The sequence below is a fragment of the Carlito syrichta genome, unplaced genomic scaffold, assembly GCF_000164805.1.
Source record: "Carlito syrichta isolate Samal-C Ts95f unplaced genomic scaffold, Tarsius_syrichta-2.0.1 Scaffold306578, whole genome shotgun sequence".
Lineage (NCBI taxonomy): Eukaryota > Metazoa > Chordata > Mammalia > Primates > Tarsiidae > Carlito > Carlito syrichta.
In genome coordinates this window covers 113,331-131,015 of record NW_007250674.1, presented here as the reverse complement: position 1 = coordinate 131,015, position 17,685 = coordinate 113,331, and the positions used below count along the sequence as shown (strand labels likewise).

The following is a 17,685-nucleotide window of genomic DNA, read 5'->3' as shown; positions in this document are numbered from 1 at the left end:
TTTTTTTCTTTTTGAGTTGGAGTTTCACTCTGTTGCCCAGGCTGAAGTATGGCACACTCCCTCCCGGCCACCGCAGCCTCGACCTGCTGGGCTCAGGCTTTCCTTCCGCCTCAGCAGGAAGACCTTTTTTAATGTGCTACTTCATCAATTGTTGATAGGCTGATAAACAAGTTCTTCGTGGGGAAGTAGGACTGAAAGGAGAACTAGTGAAACAGCTACTTGAATGATAGGCTTCCTGAAGCATTGCTACTTTAGGAGCAGCTGATCAAAAGGGACAAAGGTCACCCTGTATCGCTTGGTAGAGGTCTTGAGAGTACCCTAGAATGGATAGTCTTAGGTGATTTTTTTTTTTTTTTTTTGAGTGAAAGAGTCTCACTCTGTCACCCAGGCTGGAGTACAGTCACATGTTCCTGGCCACTGCAGTCTTGACCTACTGGGCTCAGATGATCCTTCTGCCTCAACCTTCTAGGTAGCTGAAACTACAGGCGTGAGCTACCACATCTGGCTAATTTTTTGATTTATTGTAGAGATGAGGTCTTGCCAAGTTGCTCAGACAGATCTCGAACCCCTGGGCTCTGGCAATCCTCTTGCCTTCGTCTCCCAAAATGCTGGGAGGCATGGGCCACCGTGCCTGGCCTTATATGATCATTTTTAATGTGTGCTTGGAAATTATAGCAATCTGTGTGTTGCTTAAGTAGACATTCCTGCAAATATACAACTTAAATGTAAAACCAATAGGATAATGTAAAGGTATAGATGGTTTTAAACAATGTTTATATAACATTTTAATATAATACTTTAAATAATTTTATAATTAGTGGCTTCAAAGTGTATTTTGCTAACCTACCTTCTTGTAAAAGTAAGATAATTTGAAAATTTTTGCAATAATTTCAAAGTCAGTAGTAGAAGATAATAGCATAAAATTAGAAGAGATGGTGACAAAATCTAGTTATGGAACTTACTTATAGAAAAATGTAGCCAGGCTTGGTGGCTCAGCCTGTAATCCTGTGCCTTTGGGAGGCTGAAGTGAATGGATTCCTGAGCCTGTGGGTTCGAGACCCGCCTGGGCAACTTGGCGAGACCTCATCTGTACAATAAATCAAAAATTGCCTGGGCGTGGTAGCGTGCGCCTGTAGTTCCAGCTGCTTGGCAGGCTGAGGCGGAAGGATCGCCGGAGCCCATCAGGTAGAGGACGTGCTGTACAGCAGCGGACCTTACATTACCGTCTCGGTGACAGAATGAGACTCCAACTCAAAAAAAAAAAAAGAAAAATGTGAAGGTGTTATTTCTTCAGACTGATGTTTCTATTAATAGATCTACTTTTTTCTCCATTATTTGAAGTGGACATCACGTGCACATTATTAATAACATAGCAGTAGTTACCAACTTATTTTCATCTTGGGTCTTTACTCTCCTGGTGACTTACATGCCGCCTGTGACCATTATTAGAACTAGGCATTGAGTCAGGCAAATGCCAGATTCTAGAAAGGAAATTAGTAGGGAGACGTAGTGCATCTTTAGAAGAGAGGGAAGAAATAAGAATGAGTTCAGCATGAGAGAATGAACAACTAGACTCTTGGTTTCACCTGCTTGAATTTTGTAGGATCATCCTTGCTGAGTTGAAAAAATAGATTATTTTTGAGCCCTGTGAGGAGTTAAAAGGAAAGCTTAAAGAGAAAAGGCTTTGAGTGTCAGAAGTTTCCCACATTATAAGGCAGTTGTTAAAATAATTTAGCAACTTGAAAGTTTAATGTTTCTACATGTAACCACTTTGAAAAGTAACTAACAAATAATCCTATTTTTTTGAGACTTATATATATTTTTTTGAGTTGGAGTCTCACTCTGTCGCCCAGGCTGGAGTGCAATGGCACGCTCATGGCCACTGCAACCTCAGGTGATCCTTCCACCTCAGCCTTCCAAGTAGCTAGAACTACAGGCATGCACCACCATGCCGGCTAATTTTTTTTTAATTGTAGAAATGAGGTCTTGCCAAGTTGCTCAGGCTGGTCTCGAACCCATGGGCTCAGGCAATCCACCTAAACTACTGGGATTATAGGTATGAGGCACTGCGCCTGGCTGAGGCTTACATTTTTTTTAAGGAGTTGCTAAATATAAAAATAAAGACATTTAATAGAAAAAAAATAGTATTGACCTCTTTGTTAAGAGGCTTTACTTTGTTTTTTTTTGAGTTGGAGTCTCACTCTGTCGCCCAGACTGGAGTGCAGTGACTGCTCCTGGCCACCACAGCCTCGACCTGCTGGGCTCTGGCGATCCTTCCGCCTCAGCCTTCCAAGTAGCCCGAATTACAGGCATGCGCTACCATGCCCAGCTGATTTTTTGATTTATTGTAGAGATGAGGTCTCGCTGCCCAGGCGGGTTTCGAACCCGCGGGCTCAGGCTATCCACTCACCTCAGCCTCCCAAAGGCAGGGGATTACAGGCTGAGCCACTGAGCCCGGCTAGGCTTTACTTTGTTTTGCATTGTTTGGAAATACAAATAACCTTTAGCCAATTACATTTTACTGAATTTATGTACAAGTTATTAAAAATTGCTTTTTATGTTCTTGCCTATATTCTGGGATGGTTTTGATAATTCTGATTTTAAAATATACTTGGATTAAAAAAAGTATATATCCAGAAAGTATCAAAATATACAAAGAAAAATACAGCATCACTTAATTTCATTCACCAAGGGCTTCCTCTTTTTTAAGTTTCATCTCTATTGTATTATCCTTATGTAAGATAAGGATTTTGCATTCTTACCTTACCTTGTGCCATTTACCTACCAAATGCATATACTATACATACTTCCCATTTTCCCAGTGACAATCAGTACTCAGTATCTATATACCATGAGTGCATAAATGTTATTTATACTGAGCCATGTAGGAACATTTTCTTTCTTATATGTTTTTCTTGAATTTTTAATTACTTTTTGTTGTTGTTTCCCTTGCTTTTCTATGAACCTATTACTCAACTCCATATTCCTTGCTAATTGTCACAGTCTTTTCTCAAGCTGTCTTCATGCATCTGTTTCATCTTCCTGAATAAATGAGGCTTCTGTATGACTGCTCTTTATACCTGATTCTGCTTTCTACAAAAAATCATTGAAAAGATTTTATTTTTATTTTTATTTATTTATTTTGAGTTGGAGTCTCACTGTGTTGCCCAAGCTGGAATGTAGTGGCATGCTCACTGCCACCACAGCCTTGACCTGCTGTGCTCAGGTGATCCTTCCACCTAAGCCTTACAAATAGTTAGAATCACAGGCATGTACCACCACACCTGGCTAATTTAAAAAAATTTTTTATTGTAGAGACGAGGTCTCGCCAAGTTACCCAGGCTGGTCTCGAACTCTTGGACTCAGGCAATCCTCTCACCTCTGCCTCCCAAAGTGCTGGGACTACCGTTGTGAGCCATCATGTCCAGCCATTGATGAGATTTTAAAATACTTTTTCATATTTTTCAAATTTTGAATGTCTGAAAATATATCCTATCTCCTTAGTACTTATTTGACAGATTGGTGAAAATCATGTTCTGGTTTGGGAATTACTGTATTTTCCTTTAGAATTTTGAAGAATTATATCTTATAGCTTTCAGTATTGGAACCATTCTTGTACCTGACATGTTATATATGTAACTCTTTTGTATGGAAGGTTATGGATCTTTATCTCCTTTATTTAGAAATGTCATATTGCCTGTTGCTGTGGGTGTTTTTTCCTTCCTTGTTAGGGTAACCAGCTGCTTTGGTTTCATTGTGTCTTGCACATTCCCCAGGACTCAGGACTTATAGCTCTAAAACCAAGATAGTCCCAGGCAAATTAGGATCGTTGGTCAACCCATCCTCATTTCTTGTCTCTCTCTCTATTTTCTTTTATTTGGGTGATTATTCTTCTCTTGGATAGTTTTGATTTTAATTCTTTGCCCTTTTTTTTCTTTTTTGTTTTGTTTTTGGTAGATTTCTACAAGTTCATCTCCCAGCCTTTTTCATGATTCTGCTTCTTTTGTTGTTGTTGTTTACTATATTGTTTTATTTCCAAAAGGTTATTTTGTTTTATTTCCTTGCATATAGAATTGTGTATTTGACTTATCGATGCATTGCTTTTTGATTACATTAATAGTGAGTTTTGCTTTCTTAGTCTCTTTTAAGTAGGTTTTTTTTTTTTTTTTTTTGTCTGTGATACCAGGAACTTTCCTCAGATTCTGGTAATTCCTGGTTGTCTCCTCATACTCAAATATAAGATGAGAACAAAAATCTAATTTGTAAGTTCTGTACAAAAAATTTTACTTAACATAAGTATGTAAGTGAGATTTGACTGAAATTCACTGGTGATCTGGTTGGGTTCTTTCACTGCTAAACTTCCTCTGTCTTTACTGGTAAAATTCCAGAAGGAAAATTCTTTCAAACTTCTGCCTCAGGGTGAAGGCCTAAGTGTCAGAGTTCTGGGGGCTAAGTGGGAGGAGAGACCTGGAAAGGAGACAGCGTTTATTGTGTTCCAGTCTGTTTGTACTTGATCCTTTTCTCTCCCTCCGGATTTGGTGTGGTGCACCTATTTGTACTATATACTTTAATCGAGAACTTCTATACTTTATACTTTCTAAAGAATAAAAGTCCTGTGTTTTGCTGGGGCAAAAGAGGAACAGTTGCCCAGCTGTGCAGTTGGGAGGAGGGGATGAGAGGATCTGACTGCTTTGTAAACAACCTATCAGTACAACCACTCCTCCGTTTTAACCCTAGAGCTGCTGGAGAGGTACCTGATACCATCAGTTCTGAGCCTTTTTGGGTTTCTGTAGTGTCAGTCTAATTGGTACTTGTCTTATTTTCCTGATTTTAGCTCTCTTGACTTTTCATTGCATTTAGTCCTGGTATTTCTGCTTTTCGTTTCCTAAGATTATATTGTTAATTGTAGTCTTCTTGATTCTTCCCATCCTTGTGAATTTAGGGCTCAGATTCTTTTAATCCTATTTTAGTGGCATTTCATGAGGAGACAGAAGTGACTGCATGTGTGTTTAATCTTATGTCTTTACCCAAAAGGCAGACACTTTTCTATGCATGTGCACATACTTTCTTGAAAGTAGGATCTCACAATACATGACAGCAGGCATTGCTTTTTGAGTACCTATTATGTGCCAAGGCTCCGAAATAGACATTATATAACATTTCATCCTCAAAATGACAGCATGAGAGAATACGTTTTAGATGTGAAGAAATAAAAAACGTAAAGCACTTTATCTGCCCAAATGCTTATTAGTAGACTTTTTTCCTTTCAAAAAACTATAAATTATGGCTAAATATGGATATACCCTAATTTAGCTCATTCCCTACTAATGGTGATTTAAATTACTCTTATACATTTTTAAGTATAGCGTTATAATTTGCATCATTATTTTCTTGTTAGGTCACTACCGGTATGTTTCTTTTAAATACCGGTACATATTTGGAAATTGCCCTTAGAAATGGGTGAATTTAAATCCCACCAGCCACGTAAAAAGTGCCAATGTGTTCATATCCTCATTAATTAATAACTGTATTCCTTACTGTGGTTTATTTAACCATTCCCTAATATTGGACAGCTAGCTCCCTTCCAGTTTTTCCTTATTACAGATAATCCTCAGATGAATATCTTTACACATTTCTAATATTTTTGTTTTGTGTTGCCAAATCAATGCATGAAAAGGGTGTTTATTAACTAAAAAGTAAAAATTTGGTTTAGGAAATAGCATTTGGGATTTAGTTCATTATTGTCTTTTTTTGTTTGTTTGTTTTTTTGAGTTGGAGTCTCACTCTGTCGCCCAGACTGGAGTGCAGTGGCTGCTCCCGGCCACCGCAGCCTCGACTTGCTGGGCTCCGGCGATCCTTCCACCTCAGCCTTCCAAGTAGCCGGAATTACAGGCATGCGCTACCACACCCGGCTGATTTTTTGACTTATTGTAGAGATGAGGTCTCGCTGCCAGGTGGGTCTCGAACCCGCGGGCTCAGGCAATCCACTCACCTCAGCCTCCCAAAGGCGGGATTACAGGCTGAGCCACCGAGCCCGGCTTATTGTCTTTTTTATATTGAGTTATTTTAAAATAAATATCTGTGATTCATTTTTATATCCTTATAGATTAATTTCCATTTTAAAAGTTTATTTTCCCAAAGTAACCATTAACAAAGAAGTCTATCCAGACATACCCCGAGATACTGTGGGTCTGTTACAGACCACCACAATAAAATGAATATAGTAATAAAGCAAGTTCCACAAATTTTTTGGTTTTTCAATGTGTATAAAAGTTGTATTTACACTATATTGTAGTCTAGTAAGTATGCAATAGCAGTATGTCTAAAAACAATGTATATACGTTAAGTAAAAATACATTACTGCTAAAAACCTGTTAACAGTCACATGAGCCTTCAGCAAATTATCATCTTATTGCTTGTGGAGGGTCTTGCTGCTGACTGATCAGGGTATTGGTTGCTGAAGGTTGGGATGGCTGTGGCCATATCTCAAAATAAAACAAATGAAGCTTGCCACAATGATCGACTCGTCCTTTCACAAAATATTTTTCTGTGGCAAGCAATGCTGTTTGATGACATTTCACCCATAGTAGAACTTCGTTCAAAATTAAGAGTCAGTTTTCTCAAATGCTGCCATTACTTTATCAACTAAGTTTATGTATTACTATTTTAAATCCTTTGTTGTAATTTCAACAGTGTTCACACATCTTCACCAGAAGCAGATTCTATCTTCAGAAACCATTTTCTTTACTATTTCACTAAAAATAACTTCTCATCTGTTCAAGTTTTATCATGAGATCACAGCAATCCAGTCACATCTGCAGACTCCACTTTTAATTTTAGATCTCTTGCTGTTTCTATCATATTTGCAATTACTTCTTCCACTGAAGTCTTGAGTCCTTCAAAGTCATCAATGAGGGTTGGAACCAGCTTTTCCCAAATTCTTATTAGTGTTGATATTGTGACCTTCTCCCATGAATCACAAGTGTTCTTAATGGCATCTAGAATGATGAATCCTTTGTGGAAGGTTTTTCAGTTTACTTTGCCCAGATTCATTAGAGGAATCACTATCTTTGGCAGCTATAGTCTTACAAAATGTGTTTCTTAAATCATAAGATTTGAAAGTTGAAATTACTCCTTGATCCATTGGCTACAAATGCGTTTGCAGACATGAAAGCAACATTCATCCCCTTGTACATCTCCTTCAGAGCTCTTGCATGACTAGGTTCATTGTCAGTGAGTAATACTATTGGAAAGGATTTTTTTTCTGAGCTGTAGGTCTCAGCAGTGTACTTAAAATATTCAATAAACCACGGTGTGTAAACAGATGTGCTGTCATCTCGACTTTGTTTTATGTGTTGAGCACAGGCAGAATATATTTAGTATAGTTCTTAAGGATGCTAGGATTTTCAGAATGGTAAATGAGCAGTGACTTTACCTTAAAGTCACTATCTACATTACATCCTAACAAGAGAGTCAACCTGTCTTTTGACACTGAGTCAGGCATTCACTTCTCTCAGCTATGAAAAGTCCTAGGTGACATCTTTTTCCAATAGAAGGCTGTTTTGCCTACACTGAAAATTTGTTTAATGTTGCCACCATCATCAGTTGTCTTAGCTAGATCTGGAAAACCTAGTTGTGCCTCTACACCAGCACTTGCTACTTCACCTTGCACTTTTATGCTTTGTAGATAACTTATTTCCTTCAACCTCATGAACCAACCTCTGCTAGCTTTTCGCTTTTCTTCTGCAGTTTCTTCACCTTTCTTAGCCTTCATGCAATTAAAGAGCATTCGGAGCATTACTCTGGACTAGGCTTTGACTTGGAGTATTGTGGCTGGTTTGATCTTCTATCTAGGCTGCTCAGGCTTTTTCCATGTTAGCAATAAGGCTGATTTCCTTTCTTAAAATTCATGTGTTCATTAAAGTAGCACTTTTAATTTTCATGAATAACTTTTTCACAATTTGGCTTTATAGCACTAGACTAGAGTACTGTGTTTTGGTCTTTCTTGACCTTGATATACTTCCTTACTTTACTTCATTGTTTTTACCTTTTGATTTGAAGTGAGAGATGTGCAACTCTTCCTTTCACTTGAATATTTAGAGACCATTGTAGATTTATTTGATGGCCTAATTTTATTTTTGTTGTGTCTCAGAAAATAGAGAGTCCTGAGGAGAGGGAGAGAGATTAAGGAATGACTGGTTAGTGGAGTCGTCAGAGGATACCCAGCATTTATTGCTTAAGTTTGCCTTCTCATGCGGGCTTGGCTTGTGGCACCCAAAACAATACACTAGTAACATCAGAGGTCACAAATCAAGAGTACCATAACAGCTATAATAATAATGAAAAAATCTGAAATATTGCAGGAATTACCAAAAATGTGACATGCAGTCATGCAGTGATCATGTGCTACTGAAAGTGGCTCCAATAGACTTGTTCAACATAGGGTGCCACTAACATTCAATTTTTAAAAGTGCAATATCTGTGAAGCACAATAAAACAACAAAAACATAAGGTATGCCATATAAATTTGAAAGTAGACACAAGATATTCAAGTTATGCCAGATTCTCGTGGTTTTGTTGTCTTGTATAGTATGTGTGCACACCCATTGGCTGAAGAAAGCAACAGCTGGTTACTGAAAATATACCCACAGTTAGTGAATTTTCTTTTATTGTGGCCTAATTTTTCCAGAGCAAATGGCCTTATTGCATGAGTTAAATTAAATTCCTGGTATGCAGTAATAGTCATGTTCTTTGGTGCTTTTTATGTAGCAGAACATGAAGGGAAAAGGAATGGTCAGAAAATTTTTTGAAACATTTGACATGTAAATAAGTGGATACTTAACTTAGTTTTTAACTTTTAATAATATATAAACAAATTGGGTACTTGTGTTTTAAAGATCTGTCAAGTCACCCTCTGTTACCTATAACTAAATGAATTGTAGCAAATTTCTGAATGCCTACCTGCCCTTGTTTAAGACATTAATTTATATGCCTTATTAATCTTTTGAAAACAAAAAGAGTTTTTTTTGTCTTGGAGAGTTTTTTTTCCCCTTTATTTTGAAGATGTGGGGTACCATTCAGGGTTAGGTTTACAAATGTTCTTTATGCAGGTACCCTTATTGATGAGGTGTGCCCCCCCTTTCCCCCAGCAGTTTCCCAGGGAAAAGCCAATCTCTTTCTTATAGTATGATAATTATTCAAGGTCCGCTTATGAGTGAGAACATATGGTACTCTGTTCTGTGTTTCTGTGATAGATCATTGAGTATGATAGACACTAAATCCATCCAAGTTGCTGCAAAGTTCATATTTTGTCCTACTTTATGGCTGCATAATATTCCATTGTGTATATGTACCACATTTTTTTTTTTTTGAGTTGGAGTCTCACTCTGTTGTCCAGACTGGAGTGCAGTGGCCGCTCCCAGCCACCGCAGCCTCACCTGCTGGGCTCCAGCGATCCTTCCACCTCAGCCTTCCGAGTAGCTGGAACTACAGGCATGCACTACCGCGCCCGGCTGATTTTTTGATTTATTGTGGAGATGAGGTCTCGCCAAGTTGCCCAGGCGGGTCTCGAACCCGCGGGCTCAGGCAGTCCACTCACCTCAGCCTCCCAAAGGCGCGGGATTACAGGCTGAGCCACAGAGCCCGGCTGTACCACATTTTTTAATCCAGTCCAGGTTCGATGGGCAGCCTGTCTGGTTCTGTGTTTTTGCTATTGTAAATCGAGCTGCAACAAACACGCTTGTACAGGTATTTTTTGGTAGAATGATTTGAGTTCCTCCAGGTATATTCCCAGTAGGGTTATTGCTGGGTCATATGGAAGGTCAATTTTTATTTCTTTCAGAAATCACCACACTGTCTTCCAAAGAGGTTGCACTAGTTTGCATTCCCACCAGCAGTGTAGAAGCGTTCCTTTTTCTCCGCATCCTCGCCAGTATCTGTTGTTGTTTTATTAATGATGATCATTCTTACTGGGGTTAGGTGGTATCTCAGTGTGGTTTTGATTTGCATTTCTCTGATGATGAATGAGGCTGAGCACTTTTTCATGTGGTCCATTGGCTGTCTGTGTTTATTCTTTTGGGAAGTGTCTATTCATGTCTTTTGCCCACTTTTTAATGGGGCTGTTTGTTTTCTTTCGGCATGTTTGAGTTCCTTGTAGATCCTAGATGTTAAACCTTTTTTGGATTTACAGTTGACAAATATTTTTTCACATTCTGTGGGCTGTCTCCCCACTCTCTTGATGGTTTCTTTTGCTTTGCAGAAGCTTGTCAGTTTGATGAGGTCCCACTTGTCTATCTCATATCTTACGGTTTGGGCACTTGGGGTTTTGATCAGGAATTGGTTGCCAGTTCCAGTTTCCATAAGGGTGTATCCTGCGTTTTCAAAAATCCTTATAGTTTGCGGTTTTATGTCTAGGTCTTTGATCCACTTAGAGATAATTTTAGTGTATGGTGATAGGTAGGGGTCCTGTTTCAGTCTTCTGCATGTGATCAGTCAGTTTTCTCAGCACCATTTACTGAAAAGGTTCTCCTCTCTCCAGTGGTTGTTGTTGGAGGCTTTGTCAAAGATGAGTTGGTTGAGAAATTGAGGCTTTGCTTCCGGAATCTCTAACCTGTTCTATTGGTCCATATGTCTGTTCTTGTGTCAATACCAGGCTGATTTGATTATTGTAGCCTTATAATAAAGTTTGAAGGTTGGACTTGTGATACCTCCTGCTTTGTTTATTTTGCTAAGGATTGTTTTGGCTATTTGTGCTTATTTATGTTTCCATATGAATTTCTGTATTGTCATTTCCAGGTCTGAGAAGAATGATGTTGGTAATTTAATGGTTATTGTGTTGAATCTGTAGATTGCCTTTGATAGGATGGACATCTTAACGATGTTGATTCTTCCTATTCATGAGCATGGAATGTTTTCCCATTTGTTTGTTTTCTTAAATTAACTAGTTTTTAAAATTTGGTTGATTCTTCCTATCCATGAGCATGGAATGTTTTTCCATTTGTTTGTTTTCTTTTTTTAAATTAACTAGTTTTTAAAACTTGGATGAGTTCTTATACTTTTTTTTTCTTTTTATTCTCAAAGTCCAGGTTTGTACATTTTCTCCAACGGGCCACGTAGTGAATATGTTAGACCTTGCTGATCTCTACCACATACTTTTCTTTAGTGTTCAACTCACTAAAATGTATAAACCATTCTAGGTTTGGGAGTTCTACAAAAACAGGTCATCTGTTAGATTTGACCCATAGACTGCAGTCAGTCTACACTACCCTAGACTAAAAATATTAATTTGGTAATGACTTATGGTCAGAATTTTGAGGTTATATGGCATGAATACGCAATTAAAATTAAATGGAAAGGGATATTGGCTCACCTTACTGGTAAAGCCAAATGATTTGGCTAGCTTCTAGCTTGCCTGGATCCAAGAGGTCAAATGACCTTGGCAGTTCCAAACCTTATGACTTAATGACTTCCCCCAGATCTTGCCTTCATAAAAAAAGGGAATACTATCTAGTCATTTATATAACAACCTGCAAGGAAGTCTCTTATTTGCCTGAGTCACAGGCCTGGCCTTGAATGAATCAATTTGGTGGAGGAGAGAGAAGGACTGGTGGTGGTAGAGTGGTGGTTAGCTCATTCATATATTAGAAATGTACTTTGAATGACAGTTGCATCAGTACCACATGAAAAGGTCGAAGATGGCACTCCAGAAGATGTTAAAATGAACTAAATAAATAAATCAGCATGCTCAGAAAAAGGATTGTGCATTAAAAGTAGGTGTGTCCACTTGATCATCTTTTCAATTCATTTTAAAATTAATATGTAAATTGAAAGATAAAAACAGTCAGATGTTTGAATGGATTATTTATTCATGAATAAAGATCTTAAATCAGTCTCCCTCTCTCTTTCCACCTCTGCTTGATTTTCAAGCAGGCTTATCAGATAACTGACATTGATGTTTGCTTAACTTCTTATATAACACGAGGAATCTTTAATAAATTGGAAAGTTTACTTAATTATTGCATTGCTGGACTACTTTATCATGGTGAGAGGAGGCTGTACTCCCATTGTAGACCTATGTAATAGGTCTGATATATGTATATACCATATAAAAGATTAGAATGCCTATAACATAGATCATGTAAAAATAGAAGATAGAATAAAAACATGACAGTCAGTTTGTATTGTCCAGTTGCCTATTGCTACTTTCTAAGTAACTTAACAAAGTTAAAAGTGAAAGCTATTTCAGTATTGGTAGTGATCCCTCTTTCGTGACTCCTTTTAAGTAGGCAGACATGCTGCTAAAGTTCATTTTTTCTGCAAAACAATGAGATTGGAATCATTTCATAGTAGTCTAATGTAATGACAAATGCATTTTAAAGTTGGTAAAGCTTCAAGTAGACAAGAAAAAGTAAATCATGTAAATAGAAGACGTTCAAAGTTTTCATCAAGTAAAACATCTAAGACCATTGTTACTTCTCAACCTGTTGACTCTTTTAAAATGTTCTATTTTAAAAATTCAAACATAAAATGGAATACAAAAAAGATTGTTATTTCACATTTCAGAAGCCATAATTTTTCAAAAGAACTAATGTTTTTAAAAAGATGAAACCCTGCACTTTGAATAAATCAGTTTTTTGTTAGGAATGTGTGTTTTAGGACTTGGCTGTATTGCAGAACAAGTCACTTAGAATTTTTAGATCAGCCAGCTTTATCTTTATCCAGAGAATTAAAAGATTATGGGCACAAGTGCGTATATTCTTATACCAATATAGTAAGGTCAAGAACTTTGAGAAAAGTAGTATGTTTACATTTATACCTGACTTCTCACACAAAGATTTTGTGGTTAAGAAATAACTAATCTGGGCCAGGTGCAATGATTCAAGCCTGTAATCCCAGGCCTTTGGGAGACCGAGGTGAGGGGATTACTTGAGCCCACGGGTTCGAAACCAACCTGGGCAACTTGGCGAGACCTCATCTCTACAATAAATCAAAAAATTAGCTGGGCGTGGTGGCACGTGCCTGTAGTTCCAGCTACTTGGGAGGCTAAGGTGGAAGGATCGCCCCAGCCTAGCAGGTCGAGGCTGGGGTGGCCGTGAGCATGCCACTGCACTCGAGCCCAGCCTGGGCTCCAACTCAAAAAAAAAAAAAAAAGGAATATTAATCTGACCATTGATATTCTGGTTGCTTACAGAGTGGCATCATAAAAATAGATGATAGTTTTGCTGTATTACAGAGCTGGGTAAAGAGGAGAGTGTATGTGCATGCATGTGTGTGTACTCATGTACATGTATTTTATTGGTTTTTAGTAGATTGTGGGTATACACTTACCACGTTCCTTCTTTTGAAATACCCTTTGCTTGACCAGTAGGATGCAAGGAAACATATTTCAATAATACAAAATACTATATTTGTATATGGACAGTTTTTAAGTTTTCACTTAGATTCAGTAAAGCAAAATTTTAACACCTTGCCAGAATTATATTTAAGATTTATTACTTTCTGTTCTTTTTGCTTCAAAATAAGCTTAGGACTTGTGTAGTTGTCTGGCTTATGCACCTTTAAGCAAGTCAGATATTGTTTTGTATCTGGAAAACAGGTATTATCATAACTATATATCTGAAAATGCAATTTAAAATTGTAAGGGTAGTATATTCTATCATAGTCTGTTTGCTAAATGGCCAAAAAGGTTAAGCTATCTTTTTCTTCTTAGAAAGTGACCCACCAAGCTGCTTTAATGTACACTTTCCTTTCTTCATGAATGTCAGCTGTATCTGATCTTCTCAAAATGCTTCAGACTTTTGGAAGAATTATTCATCAAGGGAATTTATATAGTCCTTCCAAGTCTTGACTTGGTTTATTTAAAAATGCTGAGAAGTTATCAGCTTGTGTTTCCCTATTCCAGTGATTTGAGCAGAAATATATATATAAACTAGTTTTGTCTTCCATGTTGGATTCAGATAATGTTGCAAATAATGATACCTCTTTTCCACTAGAGAGCATTATACATTGCAGCTGTTTTATCATGAGATTGCCTTTCAGACTACAAAATGTTATCTCAGAAGGTTATCCCTCTTAGTTTATCAGGGATGGAGTTAATGACATCAGCTACAAATGTTTTTCTTCCAGTCTCTTGTCCCTGAGTATGGTCCTCTTTTTTTTTTTTTTTTTTTGGAGTTGGAGTCTCACTCTGTCGCCAGACTGGAGTGCAGTGGCCGCTCTCGGCCACTACAGCCTCGACCTGCTGGGCTCCAGTGATCCTTCCTCCTCAGCCTTCCGAGTAGCCGGAATTACAGGCATGTGCTACCACGTCCGGCTGATTTTTTGATTTATTGTAGAGATGAGGTCTCGCTGCCCAGGCGGGTCTTGAACCCGCGGGCTCAGGCAATCCACTCACCTCAGCCTCCCAAAGGCGCGGGATTACAGGCTGAGCCACCGAACCCGGCTAGAGTATGGTCCTCTTAAAGTTTAACATGAAGAATAGATAAACAGATTTTGGTACATCCATACACAAGCATACCACTCACCAGTGAAAAGAAATTGACTATTAATATGTGTAAAAAAATGAAATTTGTTTCAACTTATTTGGAGATATGTGATGTCATTTATATGAAATTCTATACAGGCAGAATAACAGCAGAAAACAGATCAGTAAGTCAGTGACCTTAAGGGAGGGCGAGGGATTAACTGCAAGGGGCAGGAAAGACCTTTTTAGAGTTATGGAAATGTGCTATATCTTGATTGGATGTTGGTTGTATTTTATCATATGTAAATAATAATGGAAGAAAGTTTAAAAGAAAGTTAAACACTAAAGTATATTTTAGGACATGATTCGTGAAGGCGTAAAAAAAACCAGTTAGATTAAAAAGTGTACTATTACCTCAAATCATCAGTGTAGCAGTAGCCTAAGATACATTAATTTGAATATTTTATTTTAAATGTCACTAAGTAGATGGAAAAATGTGTGATACTGTTCATCAGCCCATGGTATAATATAAAGATTTAGTATGAACCCGGAACTAAGTAATATTAGTGACAATAATACAAGTGTTTTTAAAGTGCTTTGTTAAGTGAATGCACTTTGTGATTTTTGGAGTGTTTTAATGTAATGTGTACTTGTGGTTTTTCTCTCTAAATGGTACTTTTTTTTTTAAGTTGGAGTCTCACTCTGTTGCCCAGGCTGGAGTGCAGTGGCACATTCCCAGCCACTGCAGCTTTGACCTGCTGGGCTCAGGCAATCCTTCCGCCTCAGCCTTCCAGGTAGCTGGAACTACAGGTACATGCCACCACGTCTGGCTAATTTTTTTGATTTATTGTAGAGATGAGGCCTCGCCAAGTTTCCTAGGCTGGTCTAGAACCCGTAGGCTCAGTCAGTCCTCTCATCTCAGTCTCCCAAAGTACTGGGATTGTAGGTGTGAGCCACCATGCCCGGTCTAAACTGTACATTTTTAAGTCTCCTTTAACTTAATGACACAATTCAGATAGAAAAATAATAAGTATAATTTAGTATTCTGAAATAGTATTTAAAAAATTTTTTTCATAGTAAAAAATAGTGATATCTGTTAGCTTAATATATTAAACTGGCTCCATAGATCTGTCTATTAGCCCTTTCTGTCTCTTAGGTGACTGGGGTGTGTGCCCTGACAAAGAATAGCACAGAATATTAGGTATATTATCATAGCAAGAAATTGTAGCAGTATGCTATGGAGAAGATGAACCTAAAAATAAAATTGAAATTTAAGAAATGTAAGCCAATCTTTTTTCCTCAATTAAAGTTTTAACTCAGTTCTTTTATGTCAGTTTCAGGTATCTAGATAATCTTTCACTAAAATTTTTTTTAATAAACTCCCAGAAAGTGTGGTTTATGTGTCTAAATTATAATTCCTGTCGAAACATAGATTTTTATCTCTATAGCTTCTGTTTTGTGTTGAAAGATTCGTGAATAATTTGATTTTCACTTTAGCACATCTTCTTATGTATGCTATAAAGAACATCCCAAGTTGAATGAACTGAAGTTTTAAATTAAGCGTCTTAAAAGATCAAGATATCTAGAATCCTTTTTACCACTTCTCTCCCAGATCCTTTACTGATGCTTTTAACAAAATCAGTGGAATGAATAATTTATTTTCCCCCCTTAAAACAATGAAATAGCCAAAAATTAAAGCTCCCTGGACAGAAGAAAGTGACCTGTATCAATTGTATAAATTAATCTTTGAAAAAGTTAACATCGATTTAAGATGGTGCTGCAGTTCTCATGGAAATATGATTGTTGTCTTTGGAGACCTTTTACTATTTGGAGGTCTTTGTTTAGACGGTGCACACCTCCTAGTAAGTCATCCTGTATGGTAACATTGTGGGGGTTGGGGAGGGGTTGGATGGATGTTGTCATGGCTTTCTCATTGTTCATAAAATAATTTGTTTAATTGCTGTACCTCTTTAGAATTGTTAACCTGTTAAAGCATTAGTTAGCTTCCAAAAGTGTGCTTTATTGTCTTTTCTTCCTTATTATACAGTATTCTTTAAATTGGACATTCTAATATCCTTCAGTTCAAGTGTATGTTCCTTGCCAATGACTGGTATAACCCATTTTGTTTTCTCATCACCTTATTGATGAGTTTATATAAACTGAAATGGGTCAATGTAAGAACAGTGTAATACAGTTGGTAAATTTAATGAAACTTAATACATTCTTAAAATATATGGTGTATACAAAACAATCAATTGACTTTTAGGGTTAGTGGAGCAATAAGAACTTTGAAAGAGGATGATTTGGGCCAGGTGCTGTCTCTCACGCTTGTAATTCCAGTACTTTTGGAGGTGGAGGTGAAAGGATCGCCTGAGCCTAGGGGTTTGAGACCAGCTTGGGCAACTTGGTGAGATCTCGTCTCTACAATAAATGAAATAAAAATTAACTGGGTGTGGTGGTGCACACCTGTAGTTTCAGCTACTTGCTTCAGGTAGAAGGATCGCCTAAGCCCAATGTGTCAAGTCTGTGGTGGCTGTGGGCATGCCACTGTACTCCAGCCTGGGTGTCAGTGAGACTCTGACTCAAAAAATAAAAAAATAAATAAAAAGTAAAGAGAATGATTTGGGAGAGTCGAGACTGTCATACATGGTGCAGGGTAACTTGAGTCAAAGTTGGGCCTAAATGAAGACTGATTCTGAAATGGAGTGCCAAGTACCATTAGTTTTTCCTTTATAAGTAGGCTTAGTAAAGTCAGACAATGGAAGTAAATCAAGCAATACTACTAAAGAGTCTGTGGAACGATTCCAGGGACTTTTTTTTGTTTTGTTTTGTTTTGTTTTTGTTTTTGTTTTGAGTTGGAGTCTCACTCTGTCGCCCAGACTGGAGTGCAGTGGCCGCTTCCAGCCACCGCAGCCTCTACCTGCTGGGCTCCGGCGATCCTTCCGCCTCAGCCTTCCAAGTAGCCGGAATTACAGGCATGCGCTACCACGCCCGGCTGATTTTTTGATTTATTGTAGAGATGATGTCTTGCTGCCCAGGCGGGTCTCAAACCCGCGGGCTCAGGCAATCCACTCACCTCAGCCTCCCAAAGGCGCGGGATTACAGGCTGAAACACCGAGCCCAGCCTCCAGGGACTTTTGAACAAGATGATGACCCGAAGAGTTTTGTAATTTTTAATTCATGATAATTTCTCTTTATAAAAATTTCACTTTTGCACTTTCATG

General features: G+C 37.9%; 1 protein-coding gene across 22 annotated transcripts in view; it reads left to right on the top strand.

Annotated features, from left to right (window-relative positions):
* TRIP12 (thyroid hormone receptor interactor 12) overlaps positions 1-17,685 on the top strand; it is a 163,043-nt gene that overhangs the window by 68,193 nt on the left and 77,165 nt on the right. The window lies entirely within an intron of this gene.